Source organism: Tachypleus tridentatus, chromosome 2 (genome assembly GCF_004210375.1).
Source record: "Tachypleus tridentatus isolate NWPU-2018 chromosome 2, ASM421037v1, whole genome shotgun sequence".
NCBI classification, from domain to species: domain Eukaryota; kingdom Metazoa; phylum Arthropoda; class Merostomata; order Xiphosura; family Limulidae; genus Tachypleus; species Tachypleus tridentatus.
In genome coordinates, this window is record NC_134826.1 from 156,114,594 (window position 1) to 156,124,742 (window position 10,149).

A 10,149-nucleotide genomic window follows, 5' to 3' on the forward strand; every position below is an offset into this window, starting at 1 on the left:
TGTATTGATTTTTTCAAACTGAAAAGTACTTAATGCGACATGTAGGCGAAAGGGACATATAAAAATTCCAGAGTAATATTCATCCCTTATTTAGATAAACTGCTTATGACGTTTCTTTAAAATAATATTCATCCCTTATTTAGATACACTGCTTATGACGTTTTTTTAAAAATAATATTCATCCCTTATTTAGACACACTGCTTATGACGTTTCTTTTAAATAATATTCATCCCTTATTTAGATACACTGCTTATGACGTTTCTTTAAAATAATATTCATCCCTTATTTAGATACACTGCTTATGACGTTTCTTTAAAATAATATTCATCCCTTATTTAGACAAACTGCTTATGACGTTTCTTTAAAATAATATTCATCCCTTATTTAGACACACTGCTTATGACGTTTTTTTTTTAATAATATTCATCCCTTATTTAGACACACTGCTTATGACGTTTTTTTTTTAAATAATATTCATCTCTTATTTAGACACACTGCTTATGACGTTTTTTTTTTAAATAATATTCATCCCTTATTTAGACACACTGCTTATGACGTTTTTTTTTAAATAATATTCATCCCTTATTTAGACACACTGCTTATGACGTTTTTTTTAAATAATGTTCATCCCTTATTCAGACACATTGCTTATGACGTTTCTTTAAAATAATATTCATCCCTTATTTAGATACACTGCTTATGACGTTTCTTTAAAATAATATTCATCCTATATTTAGACACACTGCTTATGACGTTTTTTATAAGTAATATTCATCCCTTATTTAGACACACTGCTTATGACGTTTTTTTTAAAAATAATATTCATCCCTTATTTAGACACACTGCTTATTACGTTTTTTTTAAATAATATTCATCCCTTATTTAGACACACTGCTTATGACGTTTTTTTTTTAAATAATATTCATCCCTTATTTAGACACACTGTTTATGACGTTTCTTTAAAATAATATTCATCCCTTATTTAGACACACTGCTTATGACGTTTTTTTTAAAATAATATTCATCCCTTATTTAGACACACTGCTTATGACGTTTTTTTAAAATAATATTCATCCCTTATTTAGACACACTGCTTATGACGTTTTTTTTTAAATAATATTCATCCCTTATTTAGACACACTGGTTATGACGTTTTTTTTTTAAATAATATTCATCCCTTATTTAGATACACTGCTTATGACGTTTCTTTAAAATAATATTCATCCCTTATTTAGATACACTGCTTATGACGTTTCTTTAAAATAATATTCATCCCTTATTTAGACACACTGCTTATGACGTTTTTTTTTTAAAATAATATTCATCCCTTATTTAGACACACTGCTTATGACGTTTTTTTAAAAATAATATTCATCTTTTATTTAGACACATTGCTTATGACTTTTTTTTAAATAATATTCATCCATTATTTAGACACACTGCTTATGACGTTTTTTTTTAAATAATATTCATCCCTTATTTAGAAACACTGCTTATGACGTTTTTTTTTAAAATAATATTCATCTTTTATTTAGACACACTGCTTATGACCTTTTTCTTTAAAATAATATTCATCCCTTATTTAGACACACTGCTTATGACGTTTTTTTTAAAATAATATTCATCCCTCATTTAGACACACTGCTTATGACGTTTTTTTTTTAAATAATATTCATCCCTTATTTAAACACACTGCTTATGAAGTTTTTTTTAAGTAATATTCATCCCTTATTTAGACACACTGCTTATGACGTTTTTTTTAAAAATAATATTCATCCCTTATTTAGACACACTGCTTATGACGTTTTTTTTTAAAATAATATTCATCCCTTATTTAGACACACTGGTTATGACCTTTTTCTTTAAAATAATATTCATCTCTTATTTAGACACACTGCTTATGACGTTTTTTTTAAAATAATATTCATCCCTCATTTAGACACACTGCTTATGACGTTTTTTTTTTAAATAATATTCATCCCTTATTTAGACACACTGCTTATGACGTTTTTTTTAAAAATAATATTCATCCCTTACTTAGACACACTGCTTATGACGTTTTTTTTAAAATAATATTCATCCCTTATTTAGACACACTGCTTATGACGTTTTTTTTAAATAATATTCATCCCTTATTTAGATACACTGCTTATGACGTTTCTTTAAAATAATATTCATCCCTTATTTAGATACACTGCTTATGACGTTTCTTTAAAATAATATTCATCCCTTATTTAGATACACTGCTTATGACGTTTTTTTTAAATAATATTCATCCCTTATTTAGACACACTGGTTATGACGTTTTTTTTTTAATAATATTCATCCCTTATTTAGATACACTGCTTATGACGTTTCTTTAAAATAATATTCATCCCTTATTTAGATACACTGCTTATGACGTTTCTTTAAAATAATATTTATCCCTTATTTAGACACACTGCTTATGACGTTTTTTTTTAAAATAATATTCATCCCTTATTTAGACACACTGCTTATGACCTTTTTCTTTAAAATAATATTCATCCCTTATTTAGACACACTGCTTATGACGTTTTTTTTAAAATAATATTAATCCCTCATTTAGACACACTGCTTATGACGTTTTTTTTAAAAATAATATTCATCCCTTATTTAGACACACTGCTTATGACGTTTTTTTAAATAATATTCATCCCTTATTTAGATACACTGCTTATGACGTTTCTTTAAAATAATATTCATCCCTTATTTAGATACACTGCTTATGACGTTTCTTTAAAATAATATTCATCCCTTATTTAGACACACTGCTTATGACGTTTCTTTAAAATAATATTCATCCCTTATTTAGACACACTGCTTATGACGTTTTTTTTTTAAATAATATTCATCTCTTATTTAGACACACTGCTTATGACGTTTTTTTTTAAATAATATTCATCCCTTATTTAGACACACTGCTTATGACGTTTTTTTTTAAATAATGTTCATCCCTTATTTAGATACACTGCTTATGACGTTTCTTTAAAATAATATTCATCCGTTATTTAGATACACTGCTTATGACGTTTCTTTAAAATAATATTCATCCCTTATTTAGACACACTGCTTATGACGTTTTTTTTAAATAATATTCATCCCTTATTTAGACACACTGCTTATGACGTTTTTTTTAAAAATAATATTCATCCCTTATTTAGACACACTGCTTATTACGTTTTTTTTAAATAATATTCATCCCTTATTTAGACAAACTGCTTATGACGTTTTTTTTTAAATAATATTCATCCCTTATTTAGACACACTGTTTATGACGTTTCTTTAAAATAATATTCATCTTTTATTTAGACACACTGCTTATGACGTTTTTTTAAAATAATATTCATCCCTTATTTAGACACACTGCTTATGACGTTTTTTTTTAAATAATATTCATCCGTTATTTAGACACACTGGTTATGACGTTTTTTTTTAAAATAATATTCATCCCTTATTTAGATACACTGCTTATGACGTTTCTTTAAAATAATATTCATCCCTTATTCAGATACACTGCTTATGACGTTTCTTTAAAATAATATTCATCCCTTATTTAGACACACTGCTTATGACGTTTTTTTTTAAAATAATATTCATCCCTTATTTAGATACACTGCTTATGACGTTTTTTTTAAATAATGTTCATCCCTTATTCAGACACATTGCTTATGACGTTTCTTTAAAATAATATTCATCCCTTATTTAGATACACTGCTTATGACGTTTCTTTAAAATAATATTCATCCTATATTTAGACACACTGCTTATGACGTTTTTTTAAAGTAATATTCATCCCTTATTTAGACACACTGCTTATGACGTTTTTTTTTTAAAATAATATTCATCCCTTATTTAGACACACTGTTTATGACGTTTCTTTAAAATAATATTCATCCCTTATTTAGACACACTGCTTATGACGTTTTTTTTTTAAATAATATTCATCCCTTATTTAGACACACTGCTTATGACGTTTTTTTAAAATAATATTCATCCCTTATTTAGACACACTGCTTATGACGTTTTTTTTTAATTAATATTCATCCCTTATTTAGTCACACTGGTTATGACGTTTTTTTTTAAAATAATATTCATCCCTTATTTAGATACACTGCTTATGACGTTTCTTTAAAATAATATTCATCCCTTATTTAGATACACTGCTTATGACGTTTCTTTAAAATAATATTCATCCCTTATTTAGACACACTGCTTATGACGTTTTTTTTTTAAAATAATATTCATCCCTTATTTAGACACACTGCTTATGACGTTTTTTTAAAAATAATATTCATCCTTTATTTAGACACACTGCTTATGACGTTTTTTTTAAATAATATTCATCCCTTATTTAGACACACTGCTTATGACGTTTTTTTTAAAATAATATTCATCCCTCATTTAGACACACTGCTTATGACGTTTTTTTTTTAAATAATATTCATCCCTTATTTAAACACACTGCTTATGACGTTTTTTTTAAGTAATATTCATCCCTTATTTAGACACACTGCTTATGACGTTTTTTTTAAAAATGATATTCATCCCTTATTTAGACACACTGCTTATTACGTTTTTTTTAAATAATATTCATCCCTTATTTAGACACACTGCTTATGACGTTTTTTTTTTAAATAATATTCATCCCTTATTTAGACACACTGCTTATGACGTTTTTTTAAAATAATATTCATCCCTTATTTAGACACACTGCTTATGACGTTTTTTTTTAAATAATATTCATCCCTTATTTAGACACACTGGTTATGACGTTTTTTTTTTAAATAATATTCATCCCTTATTTAGATACACTGCTTATGACGTTTCTTTAAAATAATATTCATCCCTTATTTAGATACACTGCTTATGACGTTTCTTTAAAATAATATTCATCCCTTATTTAGACACACTGCTTATGACGTTTTTTTTTTAAAATAATATTGATCCCTTATTTAGACACACTGCTTATGACGTTTTTTTAAAAATAATATTCATCCTTTATTTAGACACACTGCTTATGACGTTTTTTTTTAAATAATATTCATCCATTATTTAGACACACTGCTTATGACCTTTTTCTTTAAAATAATATTCATCCCTTATTTAGACACACTGTTTATGACGTTTTTTTAAAATAATATTCATCCCTCATTTAGACACACTGCTTATGACGTTTTTTTTAAAATAATATTCATCCCTCATTTAGACACACTGCTTATGACGTTTTTTTTTTAAATAATATTCATCCCTTATTTAGACACACTGCTTATGACGTTTTTTTTAAAGATAATATTCATCCCTTATTTAGACACACTGCTTATGACGTTTTTTTTTAAAATAATATTCATCCCTTATTTAGACACACTGCTTATGACGTTTTTTTTAAATAATATTCATCCCTTATTTAGATACACTGCTTATGACGTTTCTTTAAAATAATATTCATCCCTTATTTAGATACACTGCTTATGACGTTTCTTTAAAATAATATTCATCCCTTATTTAGACACACTGCTTATGACGTTTCTTTAAAATAATATTCATCCCTTATTTAGATACACTGCTTATGACGTTTCTTTAAAATAATATTCATCCCTTATTTAGACACACTGCTTATGACGTTTTTTTAAATAATATTCATCCCTTATTTAGACACACTGGTTATGACGTTTTTTTTTTTAAATAATATTCATCTTTTATTTAGATACACTGCTTATGACGTTTCTTTAAAATAATAATCATCCCTTATTTAGATACACTGCTTATGACGTTTCTTTAAAATAATATTCATCCCTTATTTAGACACACTGCTTATGACGTTTTTTTTTTTAAAATAATATTCATCCCTTATTTAGACACACTACTTATGACTTTTTTTTAAAAATAATATTCATCCTTTATCTAGACACACTGCTTATGACGTTTTTTTTAAATAATATTCATCCATTATTTAGACACACTGCTTATGACGTTTCTTTAAAATAATATTCATCCCTTATTTAGACACACTGCTTATGACGTTTTTTTTTAAATAATATTCATCCCTTATTTAGACACACTGCTTATGACCTTTTTCTTTAAAATAATATTCATCCCTTATTTAGACACACTGCTTATGACGTTTTTTTTAAAATAATATTCATCCCTCATTTAGACACACTGCTTATGACGTTTTTTTTAAATAATATTCATCCCTTATTTAGACACACTGCTTATGACGTTTTTTTTAAAATAATATTCATCCCTTATTTAGACACACTGTTTATGACGGTTTTTTTTAAAATAATATTCATCCCTTATTTTTGCACACTGCTTATGACGTTTTTTTTTAAATAATATTCATCCCTTATTTAGATACACTGCTTATGACGTTTCTTTAAAATAATATTCATCCCTTATTTAGATACACTGCTTATGACGTTTCTTTAAAATAATATTCATCCCTTATTTAGAAACACTGCTTATGACGTTTCTTTAAAATAATATTCATCCCTTATTTAAACACACTGCTTATGACGTTTCTTTAAAATAATATTCATCCCTTATTTAGACACACTGCTTATGACGTTTTTTTTTAAATAATATTCATCTCTTATTTAGACACACTGCTTATGACGTTTTTTTTTTAAATAATATTCATCCCTTATTTAGACACACTGCTTATGACGTTTTTTTTTAAATAATATTCATCCCTTATTTAGACACACTGCTTATGACGTTTTTTTTTAAATAATGTTCATCCCTTATTTAGATACACTGCTTATGACGTTTCTTTAAAATAATATTCATCCCTTATTTAGATACACTGCTTATGACGTTTCTTTAAAATAAAATTCATCCCTTATTTAGACACACTGCTTATGACGTTTTTTTTAAATAATATTCATCCCTTATTTAGACACACTGCTTATGACGTTTTTTTTAAAAATAATATTCATCCCTTATTTAGACACACTGCTTATTACGTTTTTTTTTAAATAATATTCATCCCTTATTTAGACACACTGCTTATGACGTTTTTTTTTAAATAATATTCATCCCTTATTTAGACACACTGCTTATGACGTTTTTTTTAAAATAATATTCATCCCTTATTTAGACACACTGCTTATGACGTTTTTTTTTTAAATAATATTCATCCCTTATTTAGACACACAGGTTATGACGTTTTTTTTTAAAATAATATTCATCCCTTATTTAGATACACTGCTTATAACGTTTCTTTAAAATAATATTCATCCCTTATTCAGATACACTGCTTATGACGTTTCTTTAAAATAATATTCATCCCTTATTTAGACACACTACTTATGACTTTTTTTTAAAAATAATATTCATCCTTTATCTAGACACACTGCTTATGACGTTTTTTTTAAATAATATTCATCCATTATTTAGACACACTGCTTATGACGTTTCTTTAAAATAATATTCATCCCTTATTTAGACACACTGCTTATGACGTTTTTTTTAAATAATATTCATCCCTTATTTAGACACACTGCTTATGACCTTTTTCTTTAAAATAATATTCATCCCTTATTTAGACACACTGCTTATGACGTTTTTTTTAAAATAATATTCATCCCTCATTTAGACACACTGCTTATGACGTTTTTTTTTAAATAATATTCATCCCTTATTTAGACACACTGCTTATGACGTTTTTTTTAAAAATAATATTCATCCCTTATTTAGACACACTGTTTATGACGTTTTTTTTAAAATAATATTCATCCCTTATTTTTGCACACTGCTTATGACGTTTTTTTTAAATAATATTCATCCCTTATTTAGATACACTGCTTATGACGTTTCTTTAAAATAATATTCATCCCTTATTTAGATACACTGCTTATGACGTTTCTTTAAAATAATATTCATCCCTTATTTAGAAACACTGCTTATGACGTTTCTTTAAAATAATATTCATCCCTTATTTAGACACACTGCTTATGACGTTTCTTTAAAATAATATTCATCCCTTATTTAGACACACTGCTTATGACGTTTTTTTTAAATAATATTCATCTCTTATTTAGACACACTGCTTATGACGTTTTTTTTTAAATAATATTCATCCCTTATTTAGACACACTGCTTATGACGTTTTTTTTAAAATAATATTCATCCCTTATTTAGACACACTGCTTATGACGTTTTTTTTTAAATAATGTTCATCCCTTATTTAGATACACTGCTTATGACGTTTCTTTAAAATAATATTCATCCCTTATTTAGACACACTGCTTATGACGTTTTTTTTTAAATAATATTCATCCCTTATTTAGACACACTGCTTATGACGTTTTTTTTAAAAATAATATTCATCCCTTATTTAGACACACTGCTTATTACGTTTTTTTTAAATAATATTCATCCCTTATTTAGACACACTGCTTATGACGTTTTTTTTTTAAATAATATTCATCCCTTATTTAGACACACTGCTTATGACGTTTTTTTTAAAATAATATTCATCCCTTATTTAGACACACTGCTTATGACGTTTTTTTTAAATAATATTCATCCCTTATTTAGACACACTGGTTATGACGTTTTTTTTTAAAATAATATTCATCCCTTATTTAGATACACTGCTTATAACGTTTCTTTAAAATAATATTCATCCCTTATTCAGATACACTGCTTATGACGTTTCTTTAAAATAATATTCATCCCTTATTTAGACACACTGCTTATGACGTTTTTTTTAAAAATAATATTCATCCCTTATTTAGACACATTGCTTATGACGTTTTTTTTTTAAAATAATATTCATCCTTTATTTAGACACACTGCTTATGACGTTTTTTTTTAAATAATATTCATCCCTTATTTAGACACACTGCTTATGACGTTTTTTTTTTTTAAATAATATTCATCCCTTATTTAGACACACTGCTTATGACGTTTTTTTTAAAAATAATATTCATCCCTTCTTTAGACACACTGCTTATGACGTTTCTTTAAAATAAGATCAAATAGAAACTTTCCCTTTTATGTAATTTTATATAATTTAAACTGTTATAGACTTTAATCAAAATAATATTGTCCTCCACTGGAATAACGGTAAAATAAAGGATTTACAAGGGTAAAAAATTAGAGGTTCGATTCCCCTCTGAAGATACAGCAGATAACCCGAAGTGGCTTTACCATAAGGAAACACACGCACCCGATTAATATTATTATAATTAAAACTCTATGTTTTCTTGTCTGAACTTTAGGAATTCAACATTTGTGGGAAAATATATTTCTAAATTTTCTTAAACTTTGTTCCTTCATTGCTGAAAAATCAGATTTCCCGTGAATATTAATAGTAGTTATAACAGTTTATTTGTTTTCTAGTTAAGCACAAAGCTACACAAAGGGCTATCTATGTTTTGACTCCAATGGGTAACAAAACCAGGTTTCTAGCGCTGTAAGTCCGAAAGCATATGAAAGTGTATCAGATTATAAGATAAAGAAAACTCTTTGTTTTACTTGTGTTGATAAGATATGTATTGATTGTGACTATTGGTGTCACATTCCTCCACGAAACGTTTTACACTGGGACAGCGGTAAGTTTTCGGATTCACAATGCTAAAATCAGGGGTTCGATTCTCCTCGTTGGACTCAGCTGATAGCCCGATGTGGCTTCGCTATAGGAAAAACACACACTCGTCCACGAGAAAGTCATTCAACTCGCTTCTAACTCAAGGAAGTGGAAAAAGATGTTTCAGGTGTTGTTCCACAATATACCATACATATTTGATTGGATCCAGGATGTCATGGTATATGAATAAAGTCAACGTCATGCTCTCAAAACATTGAGGACTATTCGTGCTATATGGAAGAAGACAGTGTCATTTTGATAGACATCTCTCTCTAGAGGACAGAAATAATGTAAAATTGGGTGATGATTATAACTCAGTACTATTAAGTAACGACTGGCATCGACTTTACCTTCTAGTGGCATGATTGCACCCAAATCATAACAGGAAAGTGCCCCCTACACCATTACTGAATCGACAAAACACTTCTCTGTTGGAACCAAGCATTCAAGACTATAAAGTTTTTCAGGTTGGCGTCATACCTGTACTCATTCACTTGTTAAGAACATGGTGAGAAACGATCCATCTGACAAT